Below are 11,659 nucleotides of genomic sequence, written 5' to 3'. Positions count from 1 at the left end.
CCGCGCAAGCGTCTGGGGGGCCGAGCGGGCACCGGCGCCAGGTACCGGCAGCGCGGCGACAGGCAGAGGGGCAGCGCCGGGGGCGGCCTTGTGCTCGGCATGTCGTGACAAAGGCGAGAGACGAAGCCTCTTGGTCCAGGGTAACGCTTTCTGTTCGTTCTTTATTACCGCTAACGACATCTTTCCCTCACGATTCAGCTCCCCGCCCTCCAGGCCCTGGAGCCCATCCTGCTCCTTTCTGAGCCCCGGTGTGAACCGGCGCCTGTCCTGCCCTCCCCGACGCCGGGAAAGCGGGGGGGGGGTGGGGGAGGCTGCGCAGACGAGAAGGGGGTTCCAGCACCTCAGCGGGAGCGGGGGCTTGCTCACGGCCCGGCGCACTCCAACCCCCGCTGCTCGGCCCGGGAGAGGCGGCGCCTCCGGCCGCGTAACCGGGAGTGTCCCGCCGCCGCCTCCCCGCTCGTGGGCCGGGGCCGCGGGTTGAGGGGGAGCGGGCGGGCCGGGGCCAGGCATAGGACCGGGGCCAGGCATAGGACCGGGGCCAGGCATAGGACCGGGGCCAGGCATAGGACCGGGGCCGGCGCGGCCTCTCCCCTCCTCTTGCGCGGCGGGGCCGGTCCAGCGAACTGGGGAAACTCGTTTGTCCGGTCTGACGGCGGCTCCCCGCGGGAGGCCGGGCGGGAGCGGTGCTGTCGGAGGCATGAGAGGGCCCTGAGCGAGCGAGCGGCGCCGGGACCCCCGCCCACAGGTGCTGCCGGCGGGCGGGCTGGGGCCGCGCCGCTCCCGGGAGCGGGGCGCTGCCTCCACCGGCTGCACCCGCCGAGGGGCGGCGGCTCCGCGGAGCGGGCAGTGCCGTGAGCGGCTCCTGCCGAGACTGGGGCGCTTCGGTGCTAGGGGAGCGGGGCCTGTCCCTAGCCGCAGCCGCGGGGTAGTCCTCTCGCCTCCGCGAGGGTTTGCGGCCGGTAGCGAAGTCCGGCGAGGCGGGCTGCCGGGCCGGGGAGCACAGGCGGGGAGGGCCGGGGCGCTGGCGGAACCGGAGGAGCCCCCGGAGCGGGCCTGGGGCGCACGGCGGGGCGTTATCCAGCAGGTATGTCGGCCCCGTCGGGCAGCCCGGCTACCCGGAGCAGCGGCCGGTGGCGGGCCGGGGGCTTCAGGGCAGAGCTCTGTCACGAACCGCCGCCGCCTCCTGCTCCCGCTGCCACAGGAGAGGTCAGAGCTCACGCCAGGGTGGACCCGAAACGATTTTCTTTCTCACAATATCACCTCCTTAATCTGAAGCCCGATGGTTTTTTGTCGAGAAGAGTTAAAAGCTGAAATGCCTCGATCTGCTGGTTCGGGTTCGGGGTGTGAAGGCGGCGGTGGCTCTGCCTCACGGTGCTGCCGCTGTTCGCTCGGGCGGGGCCGGGCCCCCGGGGCGCTCTTTTTCCATTGGGCTGCCGAGGTCCGGTAGCGCCATGAATATTTACACCATCCGATATGCGTTCGGAGGAGAGCGGCTTCGCCAGGGGACCGTGAGGCGGCCGGTGCGGGGGCCTTTCTGTCAGGTGAGGCCTTTGCTCGCGCTCTGCCCGTCGGGCAGCGCGGGGCCGCGGGAGGGGGGCCGACCTGCCCGCGCTGCCCGCCGCGGGTGCCGCCCTGCCCTGCCCTGCCCTGCCCGCCGGCGCCTCTCGCACGCGTGAGGGTCCCTGCTCCCCTCAGTGCCTGCCGGGGCGGCGTCCACCTAAACCCAGCAGCGATCTGAGTCTCTCCCACCGCAAGGTGTGCGTCAGCTGACCGTCACGCTTCCCGCAGAGTGTCCCCAGCGTGGAACCTGGGGCTGAGGAAAGAATAAGTATTTGCTGGGAGGTAAGGCGCAGGGGAAGGAAGGCGGCGCAGCTTTCTCCCTGAGCTCTGGCAGCTCCCGCCGCTCTGCTGACTGGCTTATGGGGCCTTGGGCGAGTTGCTCGGCTTCTGGCTTTCCCCCCCCCTCTATTTATAAATAAGGAAAAGTAGCTTTTGTGATTGTGGGGTGATTACTCATTAGTCAATGTTCATACAGGCTTTAAAGCAGTAATAGGTGCCCATATTAAGGAACTGTCATAGCTCTGCAACTGAAAATACTGAAAAAGTTACTCGTGAAGTCAGTCACTGACTTGTGAGGTGAAAAGCAGTTTTTGAACCCCCCACAAACTCAGTATCTCAGTCCTGTTTCCTACTGCTTTGTGTCTATAACTTAAATAGCATCCCTTCTCTGGGAGTCTGAACGGAGCTGTGGTAAACGGAGCAGCTAATGAAGCATTTTGCCGCTGGCTTGAATGTCAGCAGAGAGGTTTTGAAACTGAAGAAGACATACTGTACAGGGAGCTTCCGGCAATAAATAGTTTCTGGTAATGAGTAACAGTGCGGTGTCGTTCACCTCGTGTGTGGTGGGGGTCTGGATGCAAATGGCTGAAGAGCCAGTGGGACTCAGCTCCCTGGTGCTTGTGTGGTCCCGACCTCTGTAGCTGCTGCTAGAGCCCTTGAGCTGCACTCCCTCCATAAGTGTCTTCACTGGCTCAGATTTGCTCACAATTTTCTGTTTGGTTCTGGCTTTTTATTTGTCTTTCTCTTCAAAGTCTGGTTCAGGCGTCAAGTGGTATTTGGTCATTTTGTTTTTCCTTGTCAGCTTCTGCATTGCTCTTATGGATGTTCACTTCAGAGTGTGGTTGCTTTTGTATCTTTCCCAGGCCTGTATTTGTCCCATTGTTAACTTAGAGGTATCATGAAGATTATTTTTGGTAACTTCTAAACTGTTCTGTTAATTTAATTTTCCCTTGTGTCACAGCCTGTGAGTGCCAGTCCCTTGCCTTGCAGTTTGTGATGGTGAATTCAAAAAGCCACTTGCTCTGTATTGAAGCCCTCTACTTAATTTAGCTAGAACTTATTTTCCATGTTCTTCCTTTGTTGTGGCTTTTATTTTGATGACATAGGTAATCGTATTGGGCCGGAGTATAACATGCTACCTGTATTTAAATATGGGGAGGGGTTTGGTTTATTTTGTTTTAATTATGAGGGCATTAGATGTTCTTCCTTGGCTGTTTCCTTTATCTGGCCTCTGTTAAACGAGATGCTTTGTGTCGACGTAATCGAATGCAGGATTACCAGGATTACGTACAGGAGCTTCTGAAACCTAACCCTAGCTCTGTCTGTGACTTACCATATGGCCTTGGGCAAATCACTTAACCTCTCTGTGTTTCTGTACTTGTCAGGGGTGAAGAACACGGTTCTCATTATATCCCTGGGAGACTGAGGGTGCATGAGCTCTCAACCCTGCTTGAATGATGCTATGCTCTGACAGAGAACTGCTGCTGTACCGTTGCTTTTTTGCAACCTTACAAAATTATTCTGTAACGTGTGGTGGTGTGTTTAGCGCTGTGTGGTTTTTTTCTCACGTGTTCTTATACAAACTAGAAATATATTTTTAATTTGACAGTAGAGATGGACAATTTCAGCAAGCTCATGGATGCTGTACACAAAATGGTGTACAGTTATGAACAGGGAGATGTAAAAAAACAACAACATCAAAAAGAAAAGGAGGGGGGAAGAGTAAGCAGTGTAGAGAAAACAGGAAAGAATCAGGTCATTTGCCAAAGTGACTTTCTGCCTGAGAGGAGATAGCATGAAAGTGTTTGGAGAGCTACACAGAAATTTATTCTTTTTGTTAAGAAATCTTTGCAAGGCAAGTTAATTTCACTATTTGCCTAAAAGAAATTTTGTTTTGTTGTTGCATGCACATAGTCTCCTGAGATGGAAGTCAGCCAAGAAAACATTTTCTAACATTGTTTCGTTACAGATGGAGCCTGATTTAAAGTCCAATACAGGGGATTCTTCTTGAGCAGCCGGTGGTTTCTGTGCGCTGAGGCTACAAGCATTTCAAGCTACGTCTGTAATGCAGTCTCTTGGTTGAGTCACAAACTGCGTTGGATAAAGGTCAGTTTAGGAAACTATCTTTAATGTCAATTTTAGATACTGACAGAAAAGGTGTATTACTGGGTAAGCTCCAACCTTGGTAGCAGTAACCTTCACAGGGGAGGGTAATATCTAGGAAAATAACGCTATTTAAAGTTCCAAAAATCTTCCACGCCCAACAATACGGTTTCTGTATGCACAAAAATAATATTTTTTTCCTTTATTAAGATATGCTCTTTTATAACATGAACCTTGAGAGGCAACACATCGATCTGTGTAAAAGGCAGGTTGAAACCCCTTCAGAGTACACTCGAACCTAGGGCTTGAACAAAGGTTACCAAGTTTATTATCTTCTGCAAAGATAACTTGTCTTGACTTGGACTTTAAATGATGGAAAGTCTGCATATCTGTTAATGAAAAATCCTAGTGCAGATAATGGGTAAAATAATTTTGTCTCTGCAAGCGGCCTATGTTCAATCATCCTTGCTTAGCCTCAGGCAGCTTGGACTGTAGGCTATGGGTCTCTTTGTTGTTATTTCCTGTTAAATTGTTGGTGACTAGTTAATCTCTTCCTTGTGTAGAGTCCTGTTGGCTCGTAGTGATCAATTCACTTATATTAGAATGTCCTTCATACTCATTTTCATACATAACAATCTTAAAATTTTAATAGGTAGCTATATTGGTGAGTACACAATAGCCGCTAATTTAATTCTAGTTCTTCCTCTATGAGGCTTTGTTTTTCAAATGAGGTGCTTTTTCCAGGTGGTGTGATCATGCAGAACTGAGATGGGAAGCTTTAGGAGTGATGGCATTTGGAAGCTGGTGTGCCCTATGTGTTCGTTTTCTTCTGCTGATACTGTGCTCTTTCTCTCTTCTTTCTCTCGCTCTCTTCTCTCCCCCCCAAGATTGGTTTTGGACATCTGTCAACAGTACAAAACTACTCCCTCTTTCCGGGGCGGGGGGGGGGGAGGTTCAGCGTTTTGGTGCCTCAGCTCATTTGGCTCAGGCTTCAGTATGTTCGTTGGAGAAACTGTCACTTCCTTCAACCAAGTTTGGAAAGAATAGCTTTTGGAGAAGGTAAGGTTTCACAGAGCTTGGTGGTACCAAAGTGTTATAATTTTGCACTGGTGTTTAGCTCCTGATGGTGCAGGTAATTAGGGTCATTATGGCATCCAAGGAGGGACTGGAGCTGATTCCTTGTGAAAGAAAGATCTGTGAATATTACAAGGTTGGCTGCGTATGATGCCAATAAAAAAGTCTGTTGGAGCTGGAAGTAATCCAGTTTGGTAAGTCCTTGATCCTCACGGTTAAAAAGGTATAGCTGAAACACCTTTTTGGAAACACCTTTTTTAATGAGTGGTTGCCCTCGGTACATTGTATGACGCTGGGCGTGTGTGTTTCCAGTTGCAGTATAAGCTGACAGAGACGCTGTCGCTGTCTCCCAGCGCGGTGCCAAGGCACTTCGTCCTGGCAGAATGGCCTCGTTCTAGGACACACATTTTGCCAGAGCAGTTTGTTTATCCAGTGGGACGTAACAGTGCAAGTTTGCTTATGTCTTTATTTCTCCAGCATCCTTATTCTGCACAATCATGGCACTTCTCCCGCTTCAAACATGGGTGAGTTGATAAACATAATGTTAAAGTTTTGAGTGAGGCGCTGTGGGCTGATGCCACCTTAGCGTATAGCTGTGTGTATGTAACTCTCCATCAGTTGTCTGCACTGGGGCATTCCCAGGTCTTTATCCTGGCACTGAAATTTCAAAATTGGTGATAAGGGGACATAAGGAGAAATCAATTATTCACCAGAGTTTAGCCATCTTTAGGTCTTCTTGCTCTGGTAAATACTAATACTGATGTTACTGTTCATTCTCTGTTAGTGTACAGATTGTGTTGTTTCTGATCAGTAGATATAACTAGATATTAACTTTATGATGCTAATGCTTGTGGAAAGTAAAATGAACCTCTGCTTTTTAGGCTAAATTCTAAGTAGCCTCTGCACAATTTGTGGTCACAAATTGCTTGAAATGACTTTTTTTATATTTTTTTCTGTGAGATGAGGAACTGTTGTGAATCAAAATGTATATATTTTATATGTAAAACATTGTGTGTGTGTGTGTTTATACGTACATATGTGTATAAACCTTGGGGCTGGGTGAATGACAGCAGTAGATGACATAGCCAGGCTGACTCATAGGAGACCAGTTGCTTACAGAACGGGTTCCCCAAGGATTCCTCATGTTGCAGTGATAGCCTGAGCTCCCAAAGTGCTGTTTGAGTCTTTTGTGGTTCTGTTGTGTGGTGGAGGTCTCAGACTCATCAGGTATGACGTGTGTTCTGGGGTTTGTAGGTGCACTGCTTCACCACGAGCATTTTATCTGTAGCCGTATTTTAGTAACTTGAATTTTAACCTTTTTTTTTGGTGGGAATTGTGAGTCATCTCATGTTAGGCATGTGTTGGCAGTTTCAAAGTGGGAACTTTCTCCAGGGTCACAGTGCAACGAAGAAGGTGTGTAAGGTCAGGAGTTTGTTTCCTTACTACCTCAATTTTATATTAGCTTATGCTCTCAAGCGTGGTTTGAGCATACTTCTTTCAGAAAAGCGTGCCTGACCCAGAATGTCTTTACTGTAGGTGGAATTGTTGAGCTGTGGGAGCTCTGACAGACAAGCAAACCTGTGCTTATTTCCTCGGCTCTGATGTATTTCCGCTGGAGCGGTTTGGCTGTAAGCTGACCCATTTGCAATGCACGGTATAAGCGTTCAGCAGTTCTGTTTTCCTGAAGCGGCACTGGGAACTGGGCTGTGCCTCTGCGTCAGCTGCCAAGACCGAATTGCCTGCAATGTCTGGGCAGAGTCTGTTTCTACTTGTACCATGCACCAATCTGCGCCACGGTCATTGGGAGCACTTAAGATGACGCTAAAGGGCACACGCCGTCTATGATACGTTCTGAATTGTAAACTATGGTTTTTTGCCTAATGCAAAGTGTAGTTGGTTGGCTTTGAGGAGCTGAGGCTTCAGCTTTGGGATTCAGTTTGCCCCACTGCTAATGTACTGCATTGATGGTACTTGATGGAGACTGCCTCAGATGAGCGAGAGCACGTCTCCAGTCACAGCTGACTTAAAATAGTTATGCAAACTCCAGAGGTTGCCTTTCTCCAAGGCGTTTCAAGAGCTGGGCCTTACCACGGTCGTGGCATACTGTAAGGACGGATACAAAAGTCAGCGTGTTTCAGAACAAATGACTGACAGAAATCGTTCTCCTTGAAGATGTAATTTTGGAGGTGTTCCATTATTTTAAAGTAGTCATTCAATCAAGTAAATGTAACTGTAATGTATGAAGTAGTTATAGAAATTGGTGAGCTTAAGGCATGTAATTTGCATGGCAATCTAACTGAAGCTTAGTAGCGTTTGGGATGAAGGTTATTTCCTTGGCCCATTTGTGCTGATTCATGCTATTTCGAGTAAGTACTTTTTTTTCTTTTTTTTTTTTTTCTTTCTTTCTTAAAAGATTAGCTGGAAGGTTTGAGTTGTTCAAAAGATACTTCTATCTGCCTGTCCAAGCACTTGTTACCAGTAACATTTCATATTTGTTTTGAGCAATATGTGATCTGTCTCTCATATTTTGGAAGCAAATCTAGTTTTATTATTTGCCTGTTTCCTTGTAGAAGCTCATGTTACAGGTAGATTAGTTGATTAATACATTTTTAATGAAGGATGATACTCTATTAAAGCATTTGATTGGGATCACTGAAGTGAGAATAGAAACGCAATATCTCGCCATCGAAGGACTTTGGTTCTGACTGCTGCTATGTGAGGATTAAATAGCGAGCAAGAGCTGTAGAGGCATTAACTGAACCCGTGTTACCAATTTGATGATTATCAGGCTGGGAGATGGGCTGCCGTGCAGTGTCCCAAGGTAACAGTTCTTTTGGAGATCATCTAATGCTCACCTACAGCTATTATCTCATTTGTCGTTTGTACCAGTCAGTGGAATGTTAGGTGGGAACTGTAGGAATTTCACTTTACAAATAAAACAAATTGTATTTTGTTTTCTCCCTGATACTTACAGAATCCTCTGAGAATTTGTGTGGTAAGAAGTTGGGCTCCTGGTGTGGTTTGCTACCCCTTCCTCTGTGTTTCATGGTATAAAAACATCTTGCATTTAAGCAACTGCATTGGATGTATTCATCTAATAACTCATAGAAATCCTCCTTCTCTTCTTAGGTCCTGAACATAGCAATAGCCAATAACAGCAATTAGAATTGCTGCTACCAGGTGAAAAAACCAAATCTTTGCACGTTGACCGGATGAACCATCCGTACGCTTTGAATTGTACTGCTCATTGCCTCTGCTCTTTTTTAAGCCAATTTTTTTCCTTCTGTTTGAAGGCCACTGCTGTCATCTCAGATGGAGAATGCTAGCCTTAAGACAAAATGCGTGCATCTCTGTCTATCTCCTGCTTTGCTATGTAAAGCAGAGCTTCCTTTATCTGAAGCAGTCTCTGTTCCTCAGAGTTCTGCCGAATTTGCTGGTTTTGTTAGAAGTGAGAAGAAGTGGGGATTACTTACCCCAGTCATGTCTCGGTGTGCCCTGCCTAGCTGTTTCAGAGGCCGTTTGCCACAGTCAGGTTTACAAAATGGTCATCTGGATTAAATACTTTGCTTTATATCTGCATTGTCAGAAAGGATGGATAAATTGATCCTTAGGAAGTGGTGGTTTTGTTTTGCTTGCCCAGGACTAGATGTTGGTGACCAGGTTATTTTAAAAGAAACAAAACTGCAGCCTTCCCCAAGAGTGGATCATGAGCTGTCTTTTCAATTACAAACTTCAGTTCTCAAACGTTGTTGGAGCTTTTCTTCAAATGTGTGCCCATGGATGAAAAATCATTCTTAAACCTATCGAGGTATAAGCTGGGGTATGGACTTGAGTCTCGTAAATACAGGTGCCTGCTCTGATAGAGCCATCACAGTACTCCGGGGGCTCCGATTTCTTTTTTGGTTGGTTGGATGCAGTCCTGCAAGCGTCAGTTCAGTTGCTGTCTTTATCTAACAGGTTGTCTTTGTTTCATGCTCCCTTTTTAGCCTAAAATCTCAGTTATTGGCAAGGTGAGCGGTGTGTTACAGCTGAAATGGCAGAATAATTACTTCTATCTCTTAGGGGAAAATGTAATTGGAGTAATCATGCATCTGCTAGAAAGTCCTTGGGGGAAACCCTCACCCCAGAGATCAATGTTAGACGTGGTATTCTAGCTGCAGTTTTGGAAGTGCATATTCTGTCCTCCTGTGAGTACTGGTTTGTTTTTCAATGTTTCTTTCTCCAGTAACACATAGTAAAGAAATAAATCTAATAAGTGTAGGAAAGCTTTTAAAAACACATGAATTAGTGAACATGGAAATTCTACCTGAGTGGAGAAATTGCAAAATTTTTATTTTTTTTTTCTGCTGTTACTCTATTGCAACACTTTTCCTGTGGACAAGGAAAACAAGTATCATTTAACTAGTTCATTGGTGGAGCTCTGAATAGAGTACTGCCTTTAAAATGTTTGATGGAGTTTCTCAAGTGAGATTAAAATATGTTCTCATTTTATTGAACCGGACATCGATGTTACTGTGTTCTATAACTATGTTTTTGCTGTTTTATTGGAGAAGACTATTTCCCTACTGGTTTGGCAAAATGCATTTCCTTGTTTCACAACAATATGAAGCCTGACAGCTTTATATTTGGATTACGATGTTAAGGATGGCAGATGATCATGATTCAATAAATGTGGAATTAGTGCAGCTATGGAAGTTTCCATATTTGCCTTCTGCCTGCCGAGGCAGTGATTAGTCAGCTGCAGTTTAGATTTCTTCTTGGGATCCTCTCGACAGGTGCCCAACAAAGACTTTGTTCAGGATCATACTGAGGCAGGAAGCTTGTTTGCATTTACCTGTGTTTCGCTTTGGTTTAGTGTTGTTTTTTCTTTTAATATGTAGTGATGGCTCTTGTAATCTTTTCAGAGTGAAGAAATATGGGACAAACCCAAAATATCTGAGGATCGGGTTTTTCATTTATTTACTTTTTTAATACATCTTGATGTAGCTTTTTTCCCCCTATTTTAAATCCAGAGTCCTAAAGTAGTTCAGAAACGTCTCTCTGAATTTGTATTTTGTATTATTTGAGTTTGTTTTATGACTCTTGCTTAAAATATTGATGTTATGTTCTAAAACAACAATCTGTGGCAAGGTTTGAGAAATTGCTGTACTAGGCATTGCATGAATGTGTGAGATTGTTGTGCAGAACAACATGCTAAGGATACGATGGCAGGTTGTAGACTGTGCACGTGTTGCCAAGGGAAATGAAATTGTGTTCTGCTTCACATTGTAGGTTTTTATATCCACAATAAATAAAAATAACAAATTCAGTAGCATTTAAATTCTTTTGCCGTACATATGACTCGTTCTAAATGGATCTGTAACTCTGTTTTAGGGCCACTTTGAGTGACTGTCTGATTTGCAGCATTAAAGTTATACTCCCTGTGACCCCAAGTTCTTGCAACAGTGTCATGTGCAGAGCAGAATTTAGCGTAAGATGATTTTTTGTTGTTGTTTACTGCCTTCAAACAAATGCAGTAAATTTTTTTTTTACAAGGTTTAAGTTATTCCCAATTGGCTGGTACTTGCCCTGAGGCATGAGCAGACGCAAAACCTGAGTGACCAAAGCACTGGAATTTGCACCTGAGTTTTCTGCCATTTTAGTAAATAAACTTAGGCAGGTCCTTTTTTCTCCTCAGAACGGTGACCGTTGCAAAAAATCAGTAGCAGCCGCCTCTCCTCCTGCCATGTGTAATTCAGCTTTGGTTTCTGTTGTGTCCATCCCACATCCAGGTGCTGGTAGACGTGCGCTCTCCTCTCTTTCCGTCCCCTGCTGGCTCAGTATTAGTTGGCATCTCTGCAGCTCCGTGCTGCCGGTTCCTCCCGTCTCCTCTTTCACTTCGGGATCGCTCTCCACCTTCCTCTGAACTTCTGACATCGCTTTGACATCTCAGCTAGTCCTTTTCATGCAGACTAGGTGTCAAGAAACTTAACTCTAAACCAATTTGTCACCCTGTCACTGGAAGACTCCTTTGCCTTTGGCCCCACAACACCTCTCTGCTCTCTTTCGACTGCAGGTGCCTTTCTGCGGTCTCCTAGCCAGCCCCGGGCTCCTCCGTGCCACATGCTCACTGGCAGCCGCGCCTGTGCTCCCCGTTAGTCAGTCGGACCACCGTCCCCTCGGCTGCTGTTGGTCCCCGAGGGTGGGGTACGGTATGTACAGAGCAGGCAGGCAGCCACGCTTCCCAGGAGACTCTGCCACCCACCGAGATGTTTGTGATGAGGTTTCTGGGTGCAGACACAGTGCCCTCTGTGTTTCGTGGTATCAGGGTTAGTAAATACTGCCTGAAATCACGGACGCCTTCTGCGGAAATGGCAGTGGCGCTGCCTGCAGCACAGAGCAGCTCAGCGGACAGAGTAGTGCTGCCTGCGGGGTAACAGTTAATGAGATCTCCTCTATTAGCGGGGTTTTCCAGTTGGCAGTTTAGCTTTTTGAGGAGGTAAAGTGAATATAATTAATTTGAACTTCCCCCCAGCAAACCATTGTCCTGGCATTCCCAGCTAGCATCACAGGCTGCCTTTGTTTGTATTTTAGGTATTTCCATTTAGCTATGCATCTATAATAGAAAACAAATGCAGTGGGTTTTTGACATCTCATCTAACCC

The 11,659-nt window shown here is 46.9% G+C and overlaps 1 protein-coding gene across 13 annotated transcripts in view; it reads left to right on the top strand.

Moving 5' to 3' along the window:
• The first annotated feature begins 131 nt into the window (after positions 1-131).
• The window catches only part of ATP8B1 (ATPase phospholipid transporting 8B1), a 39,523-nt gene continuing 27,995 nt past the window's right edge, over positions 132-11,659 (top strand). For 2 of the 13 annotated variants that reach the window (XM_075740142.1, XM_075740131.1), the window contains exons 1-3: positions 554-745; positions 3,809-3,945; positions 11,072-11,207. The gene's annotated coding sequence lies outside the window, so the exon portion shown is untranslated. Of the gene's footprint in view, positions 141-553; positions 746-796; positions 1,542-2,007; positions 2,364-3,808; positions 3,946-11,071; positions 11,208-11,659 lie in introns of those variants that run through there. The other 11 variants (XM_075740144.1, XM_075740138.1, XM_075740146.1 and 8 more) reach the window with 9 other exon arrangements.

Source organism: Balearica regulorum, chromosome Z (assembly GCF_011004875.1).
Source record: "Balearica regulorum gibbericeps isolate bBalReg1 chromosome Z, bBalReg1.pri, whole genome shotgun sequence".
Classification (NCBI taxonomy): domain Eukaryota; kingdom Metazoa; phylum Chordata; class Aves; order Gruiformes; family Gruidae; genus Balearica; species Balearica regulorum.
The sequence above is the reverse complement of the archived record's forward strand: the minus strand, read 5'-3'. Positions and strand labels throughout refer to the sequence as shown.